The 26,254-nt window shown below is 41.8% G+C and overlaps 1 pseudogene; it reads right to left on the bottom strand.

Moving 5' to 3' along the window:
- LOC141579846 (small ribosomal subunit protein uS17-like) lies at window positions 1-24,948 on the bottom strand (annotated as a pseudogene).
- Between the last annotated feature and the right edge of the window lie 1,306 nt (window positions 24,949-26,254).

The raw sequence follows: 26,254 nt of genomic DNA, 5'->3' as shown, positions 1-26,254 counted from the left end.
GGTGTGGCACCAATGGATGACTTGGTGGGGTGAGTGCTGGGGCTCCAATCTTTAACAGCTTTTTAAAAACCACTCACAAGCATGTAGCAAAGCATGTGGTCAAAACTGTCATATGAACAAATACATAAAATAATTGGCAAAGCATGTGACTAAAATGCATCCCACCATAGTTTGTAGAAGGAAGACACTAGGAAAATGCTGTACTCTGCTGCTGGAAAATGGATTGTTTAACAGGCTGAACTATCCTAGATTTTGATTCTATCAAGTTCATTTAAGAAACCTTCTAGGTGGACTTGTAGCTGGTGGTGTTGGCTGGCTAGTGGGTCAGCTAGTGACCTCATCTACCAGGTAAGCTTAGCTTGACCTTGATTCTCCTAGTAGTTGGCTACCTCCTGCACTCCAGTCTCATTGCCTTCCTAAGTGTCAACCAAAAAAACAATGCAGGAGGCTGCAAGTAAGAAAATAATTTATTGGGTCTTAAGAACTGCTATTTGGGAGACACAGCTTTGGGTAACCCTGAAAGGGAGTTCCAGGGAAAAGAAAGAGTCAGGGGCTTATAAAGACAAGAAGGCACAAGATTTTTAAAAGTTGACTGGTAAGAACTGTGACCGTCTCTGACACAAGTCAGAAAATATTTGTCCTTAAGGAATCACAAGTTTTTTTAGGGTAAGGGTCCGATAAGGAGATAGGCTGTCATGAGTTAATTTAGGGTAAGGGTCTGATGAGTAGATAGGCTGTTACGAGTTCCTGGCAGATGTTCTGGGTGACTTCATCAGGTCCAAAGGTCAGATTCCTTCCAGGCTGAGATGTGCATAACTCACATTTCCTTTATGGCCTCCTGGCTCCATTTTAGAGTGCTCTCTTAGCACTACTGACTCCATGTGCCTTTCCTTTCACACAGATTCCTCTTATTCAACAATTCTAGAGCTTCGATTGGCTGCAGGAGGAGCACAGGTGTGTGGACCAGGACTGTGGGACACTTGGGGCAGAGAAGGACTCTGGTGGGTGGAGTCTGAGAACCTGGGAGTCAGCTTTCATTCCTACCCTTGCTGCTGCTACTGACTGACATTTATTTGATATTTCCTATGTGTCAGGAACTTCAGATACTTCATCTATAGTCCCTCCAACAACCTTGCAAAACGGAGAGATTTTTTTCCCTCTCCATTTTCTTGAGCTAAATTAATGGGACAGACAATTTAAAACACATTTAAGGTTGCACAGCTAGTAAGAGGCAAAGATCCCATGAGGATGTCTGACTGCAAAATCTGACCCCTTTACCAACTGTCTCATGTCTCTCCAAGGATCATGGACTGACCTGCAATTTATAGAAACCCTTGCAGTTGTGAGATGGCTTATGACAAATTTTAGCCTGATTTTATATATAATTCCATCTGATTTTTCAGAGATAAACTCTCATTTCCCTTTGCAGGCTCAAAAGGCCGTCTGTGCAGCCCAAAACAACATTGTAAGCTCCTATCCAATTTCCTGTGCATATATATTTTAGAGTAATTGTGGCTCATTTCTCTAGGTTTTTCACTGATATCTATGTTTTGTTGATTTTTCTCCAGATGCACTGGGGGCACATGTCCAAATTAAATATCATTTATTTCCTGCCTCTTATTTTAAAATTCCCTTTATCCGTTACTCTCTGTGGGTTTAATGCTATATTCCAATTAGTGTCTTACAAATCTGGGCTGCAGGCTATTAACTACACATCCATGTCACTGGACAAAAAGCTGAAAGCATTCAGTTCTACCTGTTATTTAATCTTGGACTTCCAGAGATTAGACCCTGACCATAGGTGATGCTTGGAATCAGCTATCAAAGGCCACATCTCACCTTTAGCTTACACATCCAATTTATGCCTCTCATCCTCACCAGCCCCCAGGCCACTAGGCAGGGCAGAACTGTCTATAACTCATAAATAAAAGGCAAAGCCAGCAATATTGGAAGGCTTGCCCAGGCTCATGCAATGATATAACCATGAGCAGGACTAAAAGCTTTTGTGTCATGACTATAAAAGATCAAAACCATTCATGCTTCACATGCATTTTATATAAAAATGATTGACAATTATTTATTAAATTGCACTTTGTTGGCATAAAAAGCCACTTACAGGTTTTTATTTTAAGTGAGTTATGCTCACCTCGGAGTGACTCTAGGTGAAGTTCTGACATCAGCGAGGCATGATTTCAACCTCTGTGACTTCCACGTGTAGTTCCTTATCTCATGTTTGGTTCCCACCGCCTCACTCCTCTGGTGGGTTTATCCTCCCACTGCACCTTCTAGGTCCCAACTTTGAAGCTCTGGCCTCTTGAAGCTTCTCAAATCACAGCTTGATTATGAGAGTCTTTGGCCAGCTTTTGGTGGATTCTCAGTCTGGGACATCTAAGCTCTAAGTTCCTTTAACAGAGAACAAAGCTTTTCATTCCTAAATCCTAGCTAACACTCAAGCCTCTGCTTAGAGCAGTGATGCTTTGATTTAGAGCCACATGAAGAGGTGAGTGACTGATGTCGTATCTGCTTCTAGGCCGGTTTTAATGGGCCTGGGGAAGGGAAGGCCAGGGCATGAGTATCTGAGGGGCCTGGTGCAAAGGGATGCCCCTGAGAGAACGGATGAAGGGCTTGAGGGGGATGGGGGAGCTTGGGAATGCTCATTTTAGAATAAGTGGCAATGAGTGGATTTTTAAATGTTGCTAACTTCACCACAGCACTGATTTGGACCCCACTGTGGGCGACCACTCCTCACACTGAACACTCTTCTCAAGAATTCTTGGTGTGACAAAAAAAAAGAGAAAAAATCCAGATAACTATTCATCACTGGAGAAGGTGTGGCAAAATAGACAGTAGAAATTAGTGTATCCCTTTTTAAAAAATGCACTTTTGGCCAAGAGTCATGAAAAATGTTCGTGCCCTTTAATCAGTAATTCCCTTTCTGGGAATATGGTCTAAGGAAGAGATCCCATGTTAACTGCAAGTCCGCTCCACAGTGTGGGGTACAACTCCACTCTTCCTAGTTGTTGCTTGAGCTTCTGATGCTTTATTAGCAGGAAGTCAAGTGCTGACTTTTTTTTAAATTTTTCTTTTGGGGTAGAGGTAATTAGGTTTATTTATTTAATTATTGTTGTTTTTTTAACGGAAGTACTGGAGATTGAACTCAGGACCTCGTGCATGCTAAGCATGAGCTCTACCATTGGAGCTACACCTGTCCCCAAGTGTTGACTTTTTGAGGCTCCTCCTACCCCCTCAACCTTTATTGATCAAGAATACTGAAAGCTTATTTGGTCCCAAGAGGGACAGAGAAGAAGAAAATTGGACTAGTCCACAGCAGATCGTCCAGTGCCAGTTACTGTTGCTTCCGTCACTACCATCTGCCTCGCTACTGGAAACAGACAAGGACATCTATGTCCAGTGTTGCACTGGAGTCCCTGTAGGCACAGCCCACAGAGGTTCTTTGAAGCATGACAATCCCATGACTCAGGGCTGAGCTTATTAACAGTCTCCATGGTTTGGCTCTCAAGGTTCCAGCTCGGAGGCCCCCATTGCCACATTCAGTAATCCTTCCCAGAACACGGCACTGTGCCAGGGTGGCTGGGTCTGGAGGAGCTTCTAGCCTCAGCTGCACGCTGAGTCCAAGCAGCACCATGTTCCATCTGAATTGCTAGCCAGATTCTGTCTTTCCTCACAGCCGTTTGCCTCTGGGGTCTCATTACCTTTCTTGGCCATAGGACCTTGGGGGCTTACACCAGTTTGCCCCTCTAAGCTTCTCTAATTTGGATTGTGGGGAGTAGGTTTTAGATATTCGTTTCTTCCCTTGTTACAGGCCCTTGCTCTTCAGACAAATTAACTGCCCCCTCTTCAATGATCAGCTTTGTGCTACGATAGCTCTCAGAGAGTAACAGTTTTTAAACGAGTTCTGTGATACCTGGACACCAGAATAATGGGTACCTATTTCGCCATGATTGCACAACTAAGGCAAGCACTCAGGGATCTTTTATTGAACAAGAAATGTCAGCTTCTCTATTTTAAAAATAAAAACAGAACACATATGTGCGTGCGGATATTCATTGCATAATTGTTTATAGTAGTCAAATATGAGAAGAATCTGAAGATGCAACGTGAGGCAGTGTGTAAAGTAAATGAGGATGTGTCTACTCAGTAAGACAAGGTGCAGCTATGAAAACAGCAATTACGAAGATTATGAGACAATACGAGTGGTTTCACTCCTATTTTCCAAACTTTCTTTTAATTTGTCAAGTTAGAAGGAATGACAGACCCTTCTAATTAACTGTTGACACATAGTTGTTGCCAGCAGGATTTGCCAATGATTCATTTGGGAAAGTTAGGGACACAGGACATAAAGATGACTTCTAAATGTTTGCTTTCAACAACAGGGTGAATATGGGTGCTGTTTATTGAGATGGCGGAGTTGGAGATTGGGAAACCAAGAGCTTTGTTTGTTGATACTAAATTTGAGATGGTTCTTAGACGTCCCTGTGGTGATACAGAGCAGGCCGTGGCTTATAAGGACTTGAGCTCAGGGGAGAGGTCAGCAATATCAAGACTAGAAATTTTAAATTCGAGAGTCATCAGTAGGTAGGTGGTAATTAAAAACAAGAGATTAGGGATAGGGGATAGATAGATGATAGTGTAAGAATATCTAAGACAGACCCTCCAGTCATTGCAACATTTAGAGGCCAGGCAGAGAAGGGAAAACCAGCACAAAAGCCCTGAAGCAGTGCAACCAGTTAGGCAGGAAGAGAAGGAAGTGGCATCTTGGAGACCAGGGGAGAAGAGGATTTGAAGAAGGAGGGGGTCCACTAGTGTCAAAAGTTATTGGGAAGTTGAGTAAGATGAAGATGCAGAATACTCCTGGAATGGCAAAGGAGGTCGTTCGTGACCTGGAAATGAGCAGATTCAATGGCATGGAGAGGAAGAAGGCCTGACTGGAGTTGGTTGAGCTAAGCCTGGGAGAGGAGGAAGTGGAGAAGTGACAATAGACAATTTTTCAGGAAGTTGTGCATTTAAAAGAACCAAGAAGTGGATTGTGCCTGGAGGGCGATATGAGATCAAGGGATTTCTTTTTTTTTTTTTTAAGGAAACACTAGAACATGTCTGACTGTCCATGGAAATGATCCAGGAGGGAGGGAGAAATTGGTCATGGAGGGGAGGGAGAGGTTAACTGCAGGAGGGAAGTCCTAGGGAAGGATGAGAGGATGATATCCAGAGCAGAAGTATAGAGACTGGCCCTTAATGAAGTGGGCGTGCACACAGAGTCCTTGGCCTAGTACCTGGCACACATAGCAGGGGCTCAGTAGGTACTTGGCCCTTATTACAAGTGTCTGTCTCCTCAAATAACCAAGAGGAACAACAGTTGGCTGGTCCAACTCGTTACTCAAAAGTGAGGGTGCAAATAATTACATCATAAGTCGATACAGCCTGGCCAAAGAGGAAAAGGATGAAAAGACAGAGTGGTCCATTCTTCTCTTCTACAGCCTTGCTCAGACAGGCGGGCTCCCACGGGAGGACTGTTAATGTACGCTTGCAAAATGGAAAGATCCTAGTAACTGAAGTAACTGATGAATAACTGATATGACTGTCTTTTAATTGAGTCTATCTTTTTCTTTTTTACTGGATGGTGTTTGCCTAAGTAATAACGCTCTTCAGAGTTCCTGGGGGTGGCAGCCAGAGCAACAGGGAATGTGGAGAAGACCACAGTTTCAAAAACCTCTGCTCTTGTGCAATCGAGACATAAACCACCCTAACTGCTGAGACACATGCCCGGGAGCAGCCATTTTACTGGCTCCTGCAGAGAAAACCTCCTAGCCAACTTGTGTAGCTACTCCAAGGGACCCCAAGTTATAGCTGTTGTTCCAGAAAGTACCGTATTTAAGCCAGGAATTCAGAGCTTTATCTACACAGAATGTTGTTTTTAATCATTTGGCCTCACTATTGAAACAGAGTGAGTTGATATTTCTTACCAACTAGCTGGTGGAAAAACGGTCCATGTCCTCCAAAGCACTGTTAAAAAGGAAGACTTTCTACAAAAGAGCAGAGCTCTCTGGTCACTTTCCCACTCAAGAAAAATTTAAAGCAAAAGGGTATTAGGCCGGATTCATTAGAAACTAGCTCCAACAGATTTAAGCAATAATTTAAGAAAAATAATTTATTAAAAGAATAGTGGAAATTACCCTGGTGTCCATTTAAATAGAATAGATAGATGAATTGTGATATAGTCGTACAATGAAATGTACAATGAAAAAAGAACAGATTATCAGAACACGCAACAGTATGACTGTATCTCACAGACACAGCATTGAGTAAAACAAGGCAGCCATTAGGTACTGAGTATATACTGTATATTTCATTTATATAAAGTCCATAAACAGGCAAAATAAATCTATGGTGTTAGTGTCACGGTAGAGATTAATTCTTGGTGGTAATATAACCAAACAGGACCCTGTGAGGCCTTCCTGCGACAGACACCCACCCCAACCTCCCAGGGTCCTCTGCCTGCCTCTTGTTTGTAGAAAAACTTCAGCCTCCTAGGCCTTCCCTGATTCCTAAGAGCAAATTTAATCAGAGAAATGAGAAAATGCAGAAACAAAGGAAAACAAACAGGACAAAATAACAATAGTTTAGGCATTAAACAAAGTCAGGGACCTTTAGTTCCTCCTCAAGAGCTATAGGTAATATTCTGAGCCATATCCTTGAGCTGTTTTGTTGATACTGAAGCCCCCACCAGGTGGGAGAAGTTAACTGAATGCTGACCACCAGCTCATATACCCAAAACCAGCTGGAACCAGAAGGTTGGGTGATGTTGACTCCGGCTCACCTCACCACAACCAACCAGAAGAATATCCATGAACTCATCATGCTCACCACAACCCTCTCCCTCACCCTGTCTTTAAAAACCTTTCTCTGAAAGCCATCAGGAAGTTTGGGTCTTTTGAGCATTAGCCACCTGGTCTCCTTGCTTGGTGCCCTGCAGTTAACGCTGCACTTTTCTTCACCACAACCCAATGTTTTGGGTTTTTTTTTTTTTTTTTTTCCTCTAACTGGGAAAATAACTATTTTGTTTGGGGCAGTGGGCAGGGGTCCAGTCTCAAAACTTCTGCAATTGCTTCTTGGTCCTGGCAGCCTTGGTGACCTTGAATATGTTGATGCACACAGTCTTGCTCAGGGGCTGGCACTCACCCACTGGAACAATCTGGACATCCCTGAAGCAGGGGGAAGAGGTACAGACAGGTTCGTTTGGTGCTTTTCGAAGCAATTGTACTTTCAGATGTAGTGAAGTTAGTCTCCATGGATGACAACTGTCCTCTGCATCTTTATCTTGGTCTGACCTCGGATGGAGATGTTACCAGTAAAAGGGCATTACTTGTCAATGTAGTAATGGCCTCGTTGGGTGTCTTGAAGCCCAGATCGATGTTCCTGCAGTATTGTGGGAGTTCTCTTTGCTGGTTTCTCCAAGCAGGATCTGTTTCTTATTTTGAAAGATGGTCAGCCACTTTTGGTAGGCATGCTCAGTCTGAATGTCTGCCATCTTCCCGGGTGCCTGAGAAAAGGAAAGTCACGGTGGCATCCAAGTTTGCTTCTTCTAGATTGGCTTTACTGTGTGGGCAAGTGGACCCTAGTTTGGTTTGGTAACAGTAGAGGGGCTGAACAGGGACATGAGGAGGGATTCAGAGTGCTGGTTACACAGATGTGCTCAGTTTGAAAAATTCATCGAGCTGTACACTCTTGATATGTACTCTTTTATCTCTGTCTTCATGAAAGTCACACAAGAAGAAATCAAAAGAAGGGGTATAAGCAGGTTAAAATATCACTAGTAAATGCTGGAGATGCAGGTCTGGGTCTGTAGGTCCAAACATACTTCCTAAAGGCATGGAACTTAAAGGAATACATCTCTGCTGCTGCAACTGAACACTAGATGCTTTGCTTGCTCTGAGGACCCTGTCTGAGGGACACGCACTATCACTGCCTGACATTTGGTTACATACGCAGTTGTCTATTTTCTGTCTCCCCAACTAGAATGTGACTCACTGCTGGCACATAGTAGGTACTCAGCAAATATTCATTGAATGCAGTTGTCTTGTTGATAACTGAGCAGAACTCCCCTTCTCATGGATGCCTTTTTTCTTTAGATACGTTAATCTCATCAATCACGGTCCAGTCAAATCTTGCTGTCCCAGGGACACATTTGCTCTTTAAAGTGGTTTCTCATATTTCTTCTCTGATTCATCAGCATTGAGTTGGAAGCTTTAGTCTCATCAGGCAATCTTATTTCTCGTCATTCCAAGTTCATAGGAGGGAAGTCATCCCACCGTGACCCCTGCATGCTCCTAGCAGAAACATGCAATATCCTTCTGAACATGCAATTTCACCCCAAAATTGCTGAGGCAAGTTGTGTGGAGGATGGAGGAGAAGCTTACCATCAACAGGAGAGTGATGAGGCAGATTCCTTGGCCAACATGGGATTGCACAAACTCCTTCTGTGTTTATTGCTTCACTTTTACCCCACTGACACAAGGTCATTCATTTGTCAGGTCTGCTGGGGAATTCACCAGTGGAATCTTGCCCTTCCACTGCACTTCCTGTTGTTTAGGATGTTTTAGGGAAGAACTGACTCCTTAGATGAAGAATCTCGGGATACAGTGCATATCCTACCAGCTCTAAGCCTGTCTTGCCCTCCAAAACAAGGCATAAGTGCTCCCTGACCTGTGTTAACCCCTCCAAGCCTGCCCTGCACAGCAATGCACGCTGGCTCCCTGGAACACTGACCAGGACTTTAGGTCTGAAGACAGACGCCCTTGTCTTACCCTGATGGAAGGCAGAGAGTGGACTGCCCCTTACAATTTTACTAAGAATCCTCATACTTCTACTAAAGCTGCCTCCGTTCTTCCCAACAATAGAAGGCTGGAGAATTATTCTACATGACCATTTTGTCAAATTTTGTCCTACACTTCTCTATTTCATTCCTGAATGGGGGCAGATAGTTTGGGACGGGATGCCTGACAAAACTCAGAAGGCATCTCTGTTCTCAGTTGAGATAGCAGAGAAACGAAAAGCAAAACAAAACGCTGGGATGATTTCCTTCCCCATCCTCCTTTACCTGTTTACCTTGCCACTGCTTGCTCATGGTGTCTCAATTTCTTCCTAACTCCATCTCCCTTTAGCAACCAAACCATGTTTCTAAGTGCCCAATAAGCATTTTCAGTGGAATTTACTAATGGCATTCCAAACTCAACATGGCTAAAAGCAAATTAATAATCTTTTATCCCATAGCAGGTTCTTCTTCTGGTTTCTTTACTTAGGTTAGTGACAGTATCACCTTCCCATTTACCCAGGCTGCCAGTCAAGGACTTCCATGGGCAGTTGTTTACTAAGTCTTGCCAATCCTGCTTCTCAAGAGTTTGAGCCCTTTTTTCGGTTACTATCACCATCTTCTTCATTCGGATCCTCATCACCTCCTACCCGTTCCAGCCTCCTTAAAAAACAGTCACACAGAGCGATTAAAAGTAGGTAAGAATACTGCCTCTACTCCTTATTAACTGCATGGCTCAGGCAAGTTGCTTAGACACTCTAAGCCTCATTTTCTGCATCTACAAAGTGGGATAATAATACCTCTTGCTATGAGTACTCAATCAGAGTATACGTATATTAAGTGGCACCAGCAAAGTACTCAGTAACAGTAGTAATTATTACCATCTGTCCTCTCATTACTCCAATTCATTTTACTCACCACTGCTAGATTTACCCTCAACAAAGCAGCTCCAATCATATTTTAAAAACTCTCAATGGCCACTCTCAGTATCTACCTAACACCTAACATTCCCATCCTGGCATTCCAGATTTTCCATAAAGTACTTGTCCCATTATAACAGAGAAGAGCAAACCGGATTCCACATTGAATCTATTCCTTTAGCTCTCACCTTTGTGCACTGTTGCCTGTGCTGAGTCATGCTGGCGCTGCACCTTTTGTGAAAGAATGTTGCCTACAGCCTGAAATATACAGGATGGCCCATTCTCAAGGCTCTGACCTTTAAAGGTATAACGCATTTCCATTCATACAGAGATAGAAAGTTGCAGAACAGAAAATAACAATTGTCTTGTTGGAGGTTTATAGGAACATTGGGACCAGACCTATGTGGACAGCTGTAAGTACAAAGAAGTTTGTTCCTGAAAGAAGAAGTTTGAAACAGCCAGCCACACCCCTTCCCCTGAATTCTAACTCAGGTAAGATGGACCTTAGGGACACTAGCCCACCATCTTCTCAGTCGACTGGTTTTCTTAATAAAGTCACTGTTCCTTGCCCCAACAACTCATCTTTTGATTTATTGGCCTGTTGTACAGTGAGCAGTATGAGCTTGGACTTGGCAACACCATCTTCTGACCTCTACTCCCTTCTATTTGCCTTGTGTTCCAGTCAATGAACCTCCTCCCCCATCCTGCACCACCTCTATATTATAGCCTGTGTGCATTTGCTTGTGCTGAATCTGCTGTTTGATTCTTTCCCTATCCTTTAAGGTCTAACCCCAAATAGCTTCTTTCTTATGTTTCAGTGTCTTTTTCTCTCCTTTTAAAGTCTCGGCATATAATCACACCTTTCTACAGGATGGCCCACTTTCTTCCTGGTCCTGTAGTTGTCTGTGTGTTCATCTTAACCTCTCCAGCTGCAGGAACCTCCATTTCCCCATCCTCAAATCTCTATAGGTCAGGGTGAAAACTGGAACGTTCAAGCATTCGTTTTCCCCTTCTGCCAACAAGATGCAAAAGAACCAGTTTGAACAAATTCTCCACTACATCAGTTGGCTAGATCAATGTTTGATGGATAAAGTCTTGCTCAAATAAGAGTCAAAGCTGGAAAAATAATTGTGATTATGAGAAAGGGAAAACGTCTGATTGTTCTAGCTTATGCGATGTTCTGCTCACCCCCATCCCTTTCCCTGTTATTCCCTTGCTTTTCAGCTCTCTGCTTTAGTGATTAGGAATGCAAGATTCCATGCAGGATGGGGTAAGTCAATTCCAATTTCTTGAATGTTTTTCAAATGAAATTTGTGCTTTTAGCAACAACTGGCTGTAAATGTCAGTTTTCTTTAAACTCTATTAGAACTCTCAGAAAGTTTTTTGTTTTTCCCATGGCTGCTGCTTTTAGAATCCATATTAGTTTCTTAAAATCCCTTAAATTTAAAATAAAATCCTTAAAATTATAAGTAGCAATATTTTCTTCCAGACACTGGCCACAGACCGGAGGGTGTGGGAGGAAAACTATGAATCCTGCCAGAAAGCAATGCTTTAAAAACATGAGGTTAAATTCCATTTTGAAAAGCTTTAACACGACTTCTCTTCCCCCAGAGTCATACCTCACTTCATATTACTTTTTACTTCAGTGTTTTTTTTTTAAAAAAAATCTATTTGTTTAAAAAAATTTAAATAAAGATATCAAGAGGATATTGGTCAGTTTTAAGAGAGATATAAATTTAGGAAATATCTTATGAAAGAGGCTAGGCCATTCAGGCTTAAAAGAATTATAAAAGCTTAAAATGTTTGTGTGTACAATCCTGCTTTTGTAATTTTAATATTTTGTATTGAAATACACCACACACTTCACTGTTTGACCCATGATTCCATGAACGGCACTCAAATATGTCAAGCTTGCTTGAGGGACTTACCTGTCTATAAAATACTTCTTTTATTATTGTTTTTAAAAATACATTTCTCTGATTTGTTTTTGCCTTTGCTTATGATGTTCTCAGTATATTTGGACTTGCTTTCCTCTTTCTCTTTTCTAAAAATTTTTTCTTAGGAAAAATGTCAAGCACACATAAAAGTAGCAATAATGGAATAACAAACTTCAAATATCAATCACTCAAATTCTAGAATTATTAGTATTTTCCCACTTTTGCTTCATCCATATTTTTTATTTTCTTCTCTTTCTTTTGGCTGAAGTATGTTAAAGCAAATCCCAAGATCATGTCATCTTACCCTTATGTATTTAAGTGTACATTGCTAAAATATGGGTGTTTTTCTTATATAACCACCATACCATGATTACATTTATCAAAACCAATAATACTTTATTGGTAATGTCTCATACGCAGTCCAGAATAAAATTTCCCTTATTGTTTTAGAAGTGTTGCATTATAGCTGGTTTACTCAAACCAGGATCTAAGCAAAATTCATGTGTTTTATTGAGCTGTTCGGGGCTGGAGAAGAGTTTTAGGGTTTGGTATAGGAGAGCATCTGAAGCAGATGAAGGGCGGGAAAGAACTGTGAGCTGGAGGAAAGGCTTTTGAATAATGATATTAAAGAGGCACAAGAAAAGACTGAAACTGCTTAGCTGCTAGATAGAACTTCTTTAAATGTAACTCCCTGTGTGAACTAAAATTTGAGGGAATCCAGGATTCGTTCTGTTCTTGGACATGAGTTCCAGAAGAAATATTCTAACTCTTTCATCCCTTCTTACTTCAGTAAATATCATAGAATACCCTTCCTAGACGGGAAAAGAAAATTAAGAGACTTCCAGAGTAGGCATTGCTATCGCTTTTGCTGGAGTCCATTACAAAATTTGCTGTTCCTATTTTCAGAGATGTATTATATGTAACCTCAATCTCTTTATGTACAACTTCAATCTCAGTAAAATAGATACTGTATTTTATGGTTCTGAACTTGTTCTGTGCTAATGTGAATGGCTCCTGAATCTGCTAATCATATCAGGAGATATATAAGCACCTCTAGTGTTAATAATTTAGCCTATAAAAATCAATTCTAATGCAACCTGGAAGTATCGTGCAACATACCCGTTCATTAACATTTCACCATCTGTGGAAAAATGGGTCTAATTCAAAGGGTTCACTTCAAATATATTTTCTTTGGCTCTGGAGACAAAAGTAATTGGCAATAAACAGTGGTAGGGGCAACTTCTGTCAATGCACAGTGGAGCCAGGGAAGAACTCTCAACTCCCTCCTACAGCTCTTCCCAGCAGACTTCAAACACATTTTTTTTTTCATTCAGTAGGGAGCCCTCCAGGCTTCTAATCACCAACCCAGCAGGATCCCAAGTTGCTGGGAATTTCATAAAGCAAAAATTCCCCAGGGAGTTTCAACAGAGGTGCTCAGGAAGCCAAAACCCCATTAGCTCTTTGGCCCAACTCAAAAGCCCAGCTGCAGGATAGTCTCCCACACTCCAGGCTCCCAGTCACTCTAGTTCAGCAGCCGTATTGTTCCCCTCAGTGTCAACTGCTGTCCATTGCAGGGTGAGTCTTGAAAGTGAGAGTGGTCTAGATGGGGGCAGGGTTGGGGAGAAAAGCCCATCACACCCATTGTCATCATGCCATGCATGTCTATAGTACTCTATGGTTGCAGATTATGTTCATGAACATGGTACTCTTGATCCTCATAGTGACCCTGTAAGGTAGAGAATGTAAGAATCTTTAACTTGGTTTTATACATAACGAGACAGAGCTCACTGAGGTTAAGGGCCTTGTCCAATAGCCTACACTTGGCAGAGCTGGAACAAAAGTGTTGGTCTGTGGCCTCCACTGCAGTGCCTTGTCCTCCTTCCCATGAGGCCTCTGTATAGGCTTGGCCCAGTCTTTGACTGAGCTTCCTAACTGGTGGACCTAGCTTACTTGGGTGAAAGGGAGGTCTTCCTCAGTCTTTGGGAACGAGGTGGATCTGGGGTGACACAGGTCAGCAACCTCTGCCTCAGATGACCTAGTCCTTTTACCTTCATGCCATACAATTGTGGTCATTTCCTCTGTGTGCAATGACATGAAAAACGCTGGGAACTATTATCTTAAAGGAAAATTTAAATGTTCCTTCTTTCTGCTAAACTTAATATCTGAAAGCCAATTTGTCTCCCTGGCCTTGAAGAGTCGAGTCCATCAATTATAAGTAGAAAATAAAATTTAATGTATTATTTATCAGTGAGTTTTTAAAATCTACAATATTTTCCCCAGTGAGCCTCTTGGAACATGCATTGTGGGTTGAAGTGCTATTTGAATGCTTCTTTTTAAAAACTTTATGGTCAGTTGTCATGGAACAACTTCTTGTTCCTTTTCTCTCTCTCCTTCAATGGGATAATTAGTCTCCAGCTCCCTTACCCTTTGGTACGTTTAGGCCAGGTTCCCTGACCTACCCTTTACTTCATGGTATTTAGTTCTGAAACAAAACAAGTCAGTCCCATTGCATGGAGTAATTTCTTTGTTTATACTTCAAATTGGATTAGCTCATGTCATTACTTTCACTTGGGCTATTACGAAAACTTTTCTTTTCTCTGTGTGTTTTGTTTTTATTAGGTTTTTCAATTCTGCTAACTCTTGATTTGGGTCCAAAAGCCAATTAACGGAAACATGGCCTCAGGCAAAATTAAGATGTTTATTTTTGATACCTATCAATTCCTCCTAACTTCTCCTATTCCAGTCTCTTCCCTTAATCATTCTAGCGTATCTCAGGAGCCTCTGCCCAAAGCCTTATACATTCTCTATCTTCTTACAGTTAACTCTCATATTGAGAAGGTCAGTTCACACTGAGATATAAGAATATTACCTCATAACAGTGCTCAGTTTACTATTTACAAAGCCATTTCTCACAGGATTCTGGGTGTATGGGTGATTACTAGTGGAGAAGTATTTTTATGTTGATCTGTCCCAGAACAGCATCTGGGCTCTCCTTTTTCATGAGGAACCATCGAATGATCCACAGGAAGAATGTTGTATTGGTTGTGAACCCATTCATTCAAGTGATAAAAATTCAACTCAAACCAGGAACCCGTAAGAGATCTGGAAGCACAAAGACACCACATTTGAAACCTAGTAAAAGAACCATGAGATTGGTTGGCAAAGACCTCTCCCACCTCAGAGAGAACTGGACCAAGGCTATCAAAAGGGATAAGGTCAACAAATGTGACGAGGGAAAGTGTGATGAAAGCACAGAAAAATGGCAAGACCATGCTCCCGTGCCACAGCAAGGCCAGCCAGTGGAGCAACAGCAGCAGCCAATGCACGAGGCACAGCAGTTAACGGGAAGTAGTTCTGGATCCAGACACACCTTGCCTCATATCTTCACACTTCCTGACTGTGTACACGTGGGCACATTTTCTCCTCTGTTAAGTGGAGGTCATGATATTATGCTTCCCTCTTTGGATTGTCGAAGACTGATATCTCAGAGGTAAAGGATTTAGCACAATTCTCAATGAATAGTAGCTGGTGGGAACTAAATGTTAATATTTTTGAAGTCACCATTTTAAGTTCTAAGATGTCATTTCAGGTGAATAATGTTTGGAATTCTGGGAAGGATTACTGGAGTGGTCCCTTTGGGGTTTGCAGTTTTAAGGCAAGTATCTACCTCCTTTTGCTTTGGGTTTAGATGCTATTGTTATATGCCAGCAGGCTGTACTGTTTCCTCTCTGTCCCCATATCTATTTGCTGACATAAATTAAAGAAGGAGAAGAGACCCTTTGGAGGAAGAAAGACTTGCAGTTCAGATTTATTAAACTATCTGAAGATCAGAACTGGACTTCAGTGAGGCTACATGGCAGGGAAGGACTGGTGATCAAGAGAGAAGGAGGGTGTGGACTAACGACTCCTAATGAACACCAGGGTCCACCAGCCCAGTGCAAATGATGTGTTTTAGAGAAAATGTGTGAGTGTGTGTGAGTGTATTTGAGTGTGTGTGTGTACTGAAAGAACCTAACACTAAGAGCTACAGCACTCCTGTCTTCCAGTCTGACTCTGAGCACCTGGGACTTAGGCTGGCACAGGAAGAACAACCTTCCCTTCCATCTCATGGAAGCAGTAATAAGATCAGGCTGAAGCTGCTGGGAATGGGGACAGACAGCCTCTGCTTCGACATGACTGTAAAACCTGTCAGAGATGAAGCAGCTCTGACTGGAATTTCATCTTGTTCTTCTGCTATTAGCAGCTGAGGCCAGATTGAACATTTCCTTTAAAAGAGGGGGCAAATTTGGCCTTCTAACCCACCCAAAGGCAAATTTGGGAGTCATTACCCAGTGACATTGAATAGATATAGGACAGAAGTCTTTTATGAGTCTCTAACTGCAGTGCTGACATATGAACAATCCTTATCAGTTATGAAACAGGCTTGAGGACCAATGACAGTAATTAACATTCCTGGTGCTGTAATGGCACCATTACTGTAAGAAATTTCAAGCACTGATACGTCTTCTAATTAGAAGAGAATGGCTTCCAGCTTTCCATTGCTTCTCTAATCCCACATGCCACATAAATGAGATACTGGAAAAGAATAAAAGTTGAAATCCCTATCCTGGAATAATATTTAGAAACCTCAGGGAAGATCAAGATAAAAAAAAAATAAGGTTGATACTGGTCCAAGAATCTTCCTCTTGGAAATATATAACAATAGGTCTGGAGGTTTCTCCATTGCCCTTTAACTACTCCCAGAGCGCCAGATAAGCAATGGCCAGGAATTAAGTGGCAAAGAGAACCAGGTTGGATCTTGCCCGTTAGTTCTTATCCAGTCTCACCCTAACCCTCAACCTCACAAGCTCTTTTGAACTAGGAGGTTGAAGGAGAAATAAAGAAGTTGTGGTATATTTATATAATGAAATACTACTCAGCCATAGAAAATAATAAAATAATGCCATTTGCAGCAATATGGATAGACTTGGAGATCGTCATTCTAAGTGAAGTAAGCCAGAAAGAGTAAGAAAAATGCCATATAATACCACTCATATGTGGAATCTTAAAAAAGAAAAAAGAAGACACTAATGAACTCATCTACAAAACAGAAACAGACTTAAAGACATAGTAAACAATCTTATGGTTACTGGGGCAAATGGGGCAGGAAGGGATAAATTTGGGAGTTTGAGATTCACAATTAACTACTATATATAAAAATAGATTAAAAACAAATTTCTTCTGTATAACACAGGGGATTACATTCAATATCATAATAACCTTTAATGAAAAAGAATATGAAAACAAATATATGTATATGAATACAAATATATGTATATGAAAACAAATATATATGTGTGTGTGTGTGTGTGTGTGTGTGTGTGTATATGACTGGGACATTATGCTGTACACCAGAAATTGACACATAACTGAGCATACTTCAATTAAAAAGAGAAATAAATTATGGGAGAAGGCAGGTAAATATTCTGAATCACTAGTTCTTTTTTTTTTTTTTTTTTTTTTTTTTACTTTTTTTGTGGGGGGCAGGTAATTAGAGTTTATTTTTTGAGGAGGTACTGGGGATTGAACCCAGGACCTCATGCATGTTAAACATGCACTCTACCACTTGAGCTATATCCTCCCCACTGAATGACTGGTTCTTTTTTTTTTTTTTAATTTTTTATTGATTTATAATCATTTTACAATGTTGTGTCAAATTCCAGTGTAGAGCACAATTTTTCAGTTATACATGAACATATATATATTCATTGTCACATTTTTTTTCTCTGTCAGCTACCATAAGATCTTGTGTATATTTCCCTGTGCTATACAGTATAGTCTTGTTTACCTATTCTACAATTTTGAAATCCCATCTATCCCTTCCCACTCTCCACCCCCTTGGCAACCACAAGTTTGTATTCTTTGTCTATGAGTTTATTTCTGCTTTGTATTTATGCTTTGTTTCTGTTGTTTTTGTTTTTTGTTTTTAGATTCCACATATGAGCAATCTCATATGGTACTTTTCTTTCTCTTTCTGGCTTACTTCACTTAGAATGACATTCTCCAGATGCATCCATGTTGCTGCAAATGGTGTTATGTTGTCAGTTTTTATGGCTGAGTAGTATTCCATTGTATAAATATACCATATCTTCTTTATCCAGTCATCTGTTGATGGACATTTAGGCTGGTTCCATGTCTTGGCTATTGTAAATAGTGCTGCTATGAAAATTGGGGTTCAGGTGTCATCCTGAAGTAGGGTTCCTTCTGGATATATGCCCAGGAGCGGGATTCCTGGGTCATACGGTAAGTCAATTCCTAGTCTTTTGAGGAATCTCCATACTGTTTTCCACAGTGGCTGCACAAAACTGCATTCCAACCAGCAGTGTAGGAGGGTTCCCCTTTCTCCATAGCCTCTCCAGCATTTGTCATGTGTGGATTTTTGAATTATGGCCCTGAATGACTGGTTCTTAAAATCGGTTGCACATTGGAGACATCTGGAGAGCCTTAAAAATAGTGATGCCTGAGTCCTATCCCCAGATTCTGATTCCAGTGGTAGAAGTATGGCCTGGGCATCAGGACTTTATAAAGCTCCCTTGGGAGAATACAGCCAAGGTTGAAAGCCACTATCTTTAAATAACTCAGAAAAGAGAAAGGGGAAATTAATCTGTGGTCATCTTTCACCCAGCAAGACTCCTTAATGGTAGTGTTTCTAAACCTGGGCTGAAAATCAGAATCATTTAGGCAGCTTTTAAAACATCCAGTGCCAGAACTGCACTGCAATCCAAGTAACCCAGGGTCTCTGAGAGTGGGATGTGAGCAGTGGCATTTTAAAATATTGATCCTCCTCTGAGCCAGGATCAAGAGCTACTACTAAGGCATGGATCCCAAACTTTTAGCGTACTTGGGGAATCACCTGGTAAGACTATTAAAAATATATATTCTTCGGGCACAAGGTGTTTAACCTATTTTTGTAACTACTCCAGTAACCAGCCAAGCTTTTGACTAGTTTTTAACATGTCAGGAAGGACAAGCCTTCCTTTGTTTACAGCTCTATAGCCAGTGGGTGGTGTTTTGCTGACAGTCAACTGTTCTCTGTAAGAGAGCATGCCTTTACATTTCCACGTTCTCTTCTGCAGACCCAAACTTGGGTGGGCCACCCTGGTGAAAATCTGGAATCAGGAGGGTTTCAACCATGACCAGCAGCTAATGCTGCTGTGTAATTTCAGCCAAACAGATGTTGAGAGCTAGGTGAAGTTTGAAGGGGATCACAGGGAGACAGCCAGGGGCACAGGCCGGGATGACGGGCAGTGTGGCACACAGGTGTGAGTGCTAGCTAGGAAGCAGTGCGTTGTCCCAGAGCCCCTGAATTCAACTGTCCCAGGACGAGCCCCCAGAAGCCGTTTTGGCTATCTCATCAAATGTGTCTTCTGGTAGTTTGTTCTGGCACAAGCGGTCTACTTTAAGAATCCTGAGCCTTGATTTAAAACAACAGGGGAAATAGTCAATGAATGTTTCACACCCACTTTGTGTCCACAAGAAAGTACTTTGGGCTTAAAACCACAGACCAACAGGGGATCCAATTTACCTTACACCTCATCCCCAAAGCCAACTCAGCTTAGAGGTAACAGCCTATTCCAGGTCAGGTATAGGGAGTGGGGACATTCTGCCTGGAGATTATCCCCCCAGAAAGCAGTATATTGAATTCCATATTTCTCCTCTGGTTTGTGTCATTTCCTGCCTCACTCTGAATGCTGAGGACTCGGCCCCGTCAGCCCCTCATGAGTTGTGAGACCACCTGCCTTGGCTAAAGTCACAGCTAGAGTTTCTTTTTTTTACAGTGCTCTTCAGAGACAGACCACTTAGCAAAACACAGGATGTTTTTTCAACTCCTAAGAAAGGGCCAGTGTTTGACTTGTTTCACTGCCAATAAAATGGAGTTGGAGCAGTCTTTGGCAGCTGCTTCTTGGTCCTATTAGCTTATTTTAAGATATGGCCTTCTTCATTTTCAGCCTTACTGAACCTTCATTTGTTTGACTTCCCCTCCAGAATGATTTTTCTAGCCATCCTCTGAGTAGCGTGACCAAAAGCAAAGTTGGAGTGACCCCCTCTTACCTCCCACCGCCCTGCTTCAACCTCAATTCCTGTTCTCAGTCTCTGCTCCACACACTAGATCCCTCCAGGGCTTAGTCTGCCCTTCAAATAATGAACCTCCGATATCGTGATGGGCATGTTTGTGTTGGGCCTTCCAACCCCTCGCTGGAGTTAATACAATATAAAGCATCTCTGGATTTATAGCTTGCATTTGGCTTGGTCAGTGCAATCATTCTCTGCCAAGGGCAATATCAGCAGGGGGTAGAGACCAGTAAAAGAACCAAACAAGTAGAAGCTTACTCCTTACTAAACCAGAAAGCAAACCTGCCATCTGTGTCCATGTACCCTTTTCCAGGAGGCTTGGAAGCAAATTTTCCTGACTCTAAGTTGGCAATTTCATCGGCTTGGCAGAGATTCCTGGAGCTTCCTTTGAGTAAGTAGCTCTCTGAAACCCGGCAGAAGTAGCAGTTACCCTCTGAGTTATGCATTCTCTCCGACTCTCAGTGTTTTAGGAGGAATTCGTTGTAATTAATTCCCCACCCCCTCTTCCTGCAAAACTTCACTGTGTGGCTGGCTCAGCTCCACTCACTAACACCTTCTTCATCTCAAGCTCTTTTGCCCGAAGTTCCCTTTTATCAGGAGCTGGTTCCTGGGCCAGCTGTGGTCGCTGAAGCTTTTATGGTAACTTTTCTCCCGCTCCTGAACTTTGCTTCATTTGGCCTCATTTTCTTACTACATTTTTGTCTGAGATGGAATAAGAGGACAGGGAAGGGAAAAACTATTCTTCTGAAATTGTGCCCATTCCTGAAAAATTGACCAATTAGCTGAGTTCCTTAGGCCTAAAAGCAGCTTTTATACCCAAATCATGAAAAACTTGGCAAAATGTATGACTCCAAGGGGCCTGTCTCCATTTGCCTTTTTCCTCTCGCCTGTAATAACAAAGAAAGATTCCTCCAATGGATTCTCCATCTGAACTCTTTTACATACAGCTTTTGTTCAGAGTGTGAGCGGAGGCCAAGGGGAGGTCAGAGTCACCCCCACAGTGAAACCCAAGGGGCTTCATGAAGACACTGTGTGCTTTTCTTCCTGATCAGGATCCTAGAACATCTTGCCACATAAACCAAAAGGTTCCACCGATCCTCTGTCCATCAAGCTTCTGCCATTTATCTGAGGGATAGAGACTTCCTCCTCCCAGGAAACGGCAGAAGCTTATGCAGGTGAGTTCTGGACTGTGTAAAGGTGACAAATACCTGACCTATGTTTGGATCTCTGAGCCACCAGATTCCAGTGAATCTTCTTTAGTCAGTTATTAGTGTCCGTGGCTTCCTTCTGGTAGAACTTCATGTAGGTCTCATTGTTAAAAACTACTGCAGTCTTGGGAGCATCACCACTCAGAAGTTGAGAAATATGGTCTCATTTCCCTCCCCTCTACTGTCACTCACAGCAACATGTACTCCCTTCCCCACCAGGCGTCGGCCTTCTTCCCTGATGGACAGATGGATCCACTTATCCTTGTAGCTCTGGTACCCACTGCATAGGGAGCACTGCCTTTAGCAGGTCCTCAGTAAGTGGCTCTGAATGGAATTCAGCGAGGGGCCACTTTGGTCTCTGAGCAGCCAACACGAAAAGAAATAGACATAGCATGATTTATTCTCATTCCTCATCAACTCCATTTTAGTCTTCTCAATCCCTTGCTAAACATTCTCAAGGGTCCAGGATTCCCAGATAATTTCCTTTTGGGTCTTGCTTAGGCTCAAGAATTTTCTCTCCTTCCTCACTCCACAATTCATCACCAGAAAGGTGCTTCCCACAGAGCTGATGTGTTGATGATGGTTTAATTCCATTAAAGTGGTTGCATTTTATCTGATGCCTGCACATAAAGGCAGAACTAATGGGGAGTTTAGGCACAACCAGGAGCCACTGAGGACGTTACTTTTGACCAATAGTAGTCATCACCAAATATATCAGTGTTACTTCTTGCAAGCTTATCCTCAGCTTGTGTACAACTGAGTGACTTTGAGGACAAATATTCCTGGAGCTCTGTCTACATGGATCAAACTTGCCCACGAAGTTGCTCCCATCAACAAAACCAGTCAAATCAGTAAGTGGAGGAAACAGACCTGCTGTTAGGAGTTCTGAGGGAAACTGCACAGTGGATGATGAGCCGCTCAGGATCCAGCCAGGACCCAGGAGTCTAGGTCTTGTTACAGGCAGCAGAGAGGGGATCACACCCTCCTCCTGGGATTGCCATCTTCACTCCACTTCAGGGACCACACATCTCAATTTTCTTTTTCTCTCCTTCTTCCCTGATGTTTCTGTGAAAAATGCTCTCATCTGGACAGTCTATGTTAGTTTCCTAGGGTCACCATAATAAATTACCACAACCCAGTGGCTTAAATCAACTAAATTTTATTTTCTCCCAGTTCTGGAAGCCAGAAGTTCTAAATCCAGGTGTTAGCAGGGTTGGTTCCTTTTGGAGGCTCTGAGGAAGAATCTATTTCACACCTGCTAGCTTTTGGAGGCTGTTGGCAACCTTTTGTGCTCCTCAGGTTAGCTGGGCATTAACTCCAGTATGCACTTTTTATAGATATAGGGGCTGTGCCTTGCACCTGTTCATTCTTGATGCACTCTCTTTAAAGGTTGTCATGAGTCTGGGCTGCAGAGACCAAGACACCCTCCTCTGGCCCCAGGTGCCTTTAGCAAGGTGGTTGGGCTGACCCCAGTAAATGAATGTTGGTTAAGATAAATGTCAGTTGACTCTGTCTAGGTGATGTCAATTTAGTCATGTCAGGTTTACACTTGACCTGGCATTTTCCTTTTAGAAGCCAAAGCCTTTTGAGGTAATGGTTAGCAATCCCATTCAGGGATGTGCTGGGGCCAGTTTGTGTTGCCTCTTGAGAGCCAACTGTATATGTCTCTTCTAAACTCTGCATTCAGTGACATCACATTGAAAGCTTGAAATCAGCCATGTCAGAAGTATTTTCAACATGGAAATTGATAAACTCAACAAATCAGACCCTCCCCCCAACACCATCCTCACCCCCAGAGAGCCAGCTGTTAAACATTTACCAGCACACCACTGTTATGTTGCTAAATTCAACAGTCAATTCTCAGTCCTTATCCCACCTGACATCTGGACTTGATGACACAGTGATCACTCTCTCTTTTTGGGAGCACCATCTTCACTCAGCTTCCGGGAGACCATACTTCTCAATCTGCCTTGTTCATTCCTTCTCTTTTCCCTGATCTCTTAACATTGAGTGAACCTGGGATTTCAGTTTTGGACCTCTTCTCTTCCCTTCCCTACCTACACTCATTCTTTGGTGCTTTCACTCAGGTTTATAGCTCTAAATTCCACCTGTGTGCTGAGGACTTCAAATGTGTGTTATGTTACTAGTTTGGACTTCTCTGAACTACAGTCCTGTATACCAAGTGGCCAACTCTATAGCTCTCCTTGGATATCTGATAGACATCTCATTTTGAAATGGGTAGAATAGAAACCCTGAGATTCTGTCCAAAACCTGCTTCCTCGATAGTTTTTTTTTTGTTTTTTGTTTTTTCCCATCTCAGTTTAAAGCAGCTTCATCCTTGAAGCTGCTCAGGCCCCAAACCTTGAAGTCATGTTTGACCTCACTATGTATTTCACAGCCTCACATCTAATCCACCAGTAACCTCGCTGGCTCTGCTTTCAGAATACGTATGTCTGAAATCTGACCACTTTTCATAACTGACCATAAACACCCTCTAAGTCTAGATTTTTGCAGCATTCTTCTATTTGCTGTCCTGTTTCCACCTAGTCTGCTTCCAGTCTCTCAGGCAGAGTGACAGCTCCAGTCATTACGACGGGCTGCCTTACTGACTTTTCCAACCTCTCTGACCCCATCTCCTACTGACTCTGCCACAAGCACACGAGCGCCCTCCTGTTTCCACAATGTCAGGGATGCTTCCACCGGAGGCCTGTGCATGGCTGTTCCTTCCGCTCTCCCCCCGAAGTTGCTTAGCTTGCTCCCTCATCTCTTTCATGAATTCTCAAATGTCATCTGATTCGTAGTTATGTCTACACTGATTATTCTATTTTGGAAAAAAAATCCCAGAAAAACAACAGTAACAAGAACAAAAAGCAAATCTAGCCTCATACTCTCCATCCCACCCCCTGCTCCACTTTTTCCATTGTGCCCGTCATCTAACATTCTTTATCACTGACTGACTTATGTCTTCTTCTCATTTCTAGAGTGTAAATTCTATGAGGGCAGGAATTTTTGTCCATTTTGTTTTACTGTTGCCTCTCCAGGGCCTCCAACAGTCCTGGTACATCGTACAATTGATTCTCATCATTTGTGATAGTTATGTTCTATAAAGTTGCCACAAACATTGAATTAGTAAATCCTAAATGATTGCTTCTAAAAGAAATACAGGGTATCACCTTGCACCAATCAGAGTGGCCATCACCAAAAAGTCTAAAGATAATAAATGCTGGAGAGGGTGTGGAGAAAAGGGAACCCTCCTACACTGTTGGTGGAAATGTAAACTGGTGCAGCCACTATGGAGGACATAATGGAGGTTCCTTAAAAAAACTAAAAAGAGAGTTACCATATGATCCAGCAATCCCACTCCTGGGCAATATATCTGGAAAAGATGAAAACTCTAACTTGAAAAGATTCATGAACCCCAATGTTCACAGCAGCCTTATTTACAATAGCCAAGACATGGAAACAACCTAAATTAACAGATGAATGAATAAAGAATATGTGATTATATATATATACACACGCACACAATGGGACACTATTCAGCCATAAAAAGAATGAAATAATGACATTTGCAGCAACATGAATGGACCAAGAGATTGTTATACTAAGTGAGATAAGTTAGAGAGAGAAAAGCAAATATCATATGCTATCTCTTACATGTGGAATCTAAAAAGATGATGCAAATGAACTTATTTACAAAACAGAAATAGACTCACAGACATGGAAAACAAACTTAAGGTTACCAAAGGGGAAAGGGAGCAGAAGGGAGGGATAAATTAGGAGTTTGGGATTAACAGATACTAACTGCTATATATAAAATAAATAAACAACAAGGACCTACTGTATAGCACAGGGAACCATATTCAATATCTTGTAATAACCTATAATGGAAAAGAATCTGGTACAGCAAAGTGATTCATATATATATATATATGTATATATGCGTGTATATATATGTGTGTGTATGTGTGTGTGTGTATATATGTATATGTATATGTATATATATATATATATATATATATATATATATATATATATATATATATATATAACTTCGCTGTTCCCCTGAAACTAACACAATATTGTAAATCAACTATACTTCAGTTGAAAAAAAGAGAAAAACAGCATTAGGTTCCTGTGAGCCTCCGGTCACAACATTTTTGCCAACCAGTCAATATATAACCTTGTTTTGTGCGTATGTCTACTGAAAGACACTTTACTTAATGCATACGGTTGAATCTTTAGCATTGCACTCACAGCCAACAGCACTGTAACGCGTGCCTGTACAAGGCTTATCTAAGACACGTATTTTCTCTGTAGGGCACATCACAGCCTCATTGCGCTGAGGAACACTAGACAGCACTACACTACACTACACTTGGGGGCCATTTTAAAGAGTGAAGTCATCGACAAAAAGTACAAAAATGTGAAAAACATGACACTAAATGGCCCAGGGAAGGACACTTGTTTACGGGATGAGGGAATGCAAAAGAGAAGGAAGGCAAAGCATCGCCTTGTTCGACTTGAGCTGTTTATGTGCACATCAGATGACTCAAATTTTTTGCTGCTCTGTTCATGGCTATAGATGACTGTGAAAGCAACGTGAATGTTGATTTGGGGATTACAAATACATTTTAGTGAGTAGGCAAATTTGCAAATATTCATGAATTCACGAATAACGAAGTTCAGCTGCATCTGCTCAACATGCATTTTTCAAGTATAAACTTGACCTTCTGACACCATCAGACATGTGGCCTCTAGAAATTTTGGGGTCAAATATCTATAGAGCCTCTACCTGGTATACTCTGGGTGGTTCCTTAGAGCTGCATGTCCTAAAGTTTCCCCCCCTATTTTCATTGAAAAGCCCATCAGAGGATTCACTCCCTTGGGATTCAAAACATCCATGTTATATTGAACATGTGCAATAAATGATTAGGACTAGGGACACAGGAAGGCAGGGTGCACTGAGGAGGGGAGAGGAGCAAATACCATGTCCTTGTCTGCGCATTAGCATGTGATAGGTGGCAGATTTATTTCCCAAAGATGGCCAATGTCTCTCCTTCCACATACTCTTCCCCAATGTGACCTTGCCCCTCTTTCATCAAGAGAGTCCATTTTCCTTCCCTTGAATCTGAGCAAGCTTATGATTATTTAAACAGTACAGTAGGCAAAAAATGATGCTGTTTGACTGCTGAGGCTGATTCATAAAAAGTGATGCACATTCCACTTTGTTTGTTAGAATATTAGCTC

The sequence above is a fragment of the Camelus bactrianus genome, chromosome 15 (genome assembly GCF_048773025.1).
Source record: "Camelus bactrianus isolate YW-2024 breed Bactrian camel chromosome 15, ASM4877302v1, whole genome shotgun sequence".
NCBI lineage: Eukaryota > Metazoa > Chordata > Mammalia > Artiodactyla > Camelidae > Camelus > Camelus bactrianus.
This window is presented reverse-complemented; position numbering and strand designations above follow the sequence as displayed.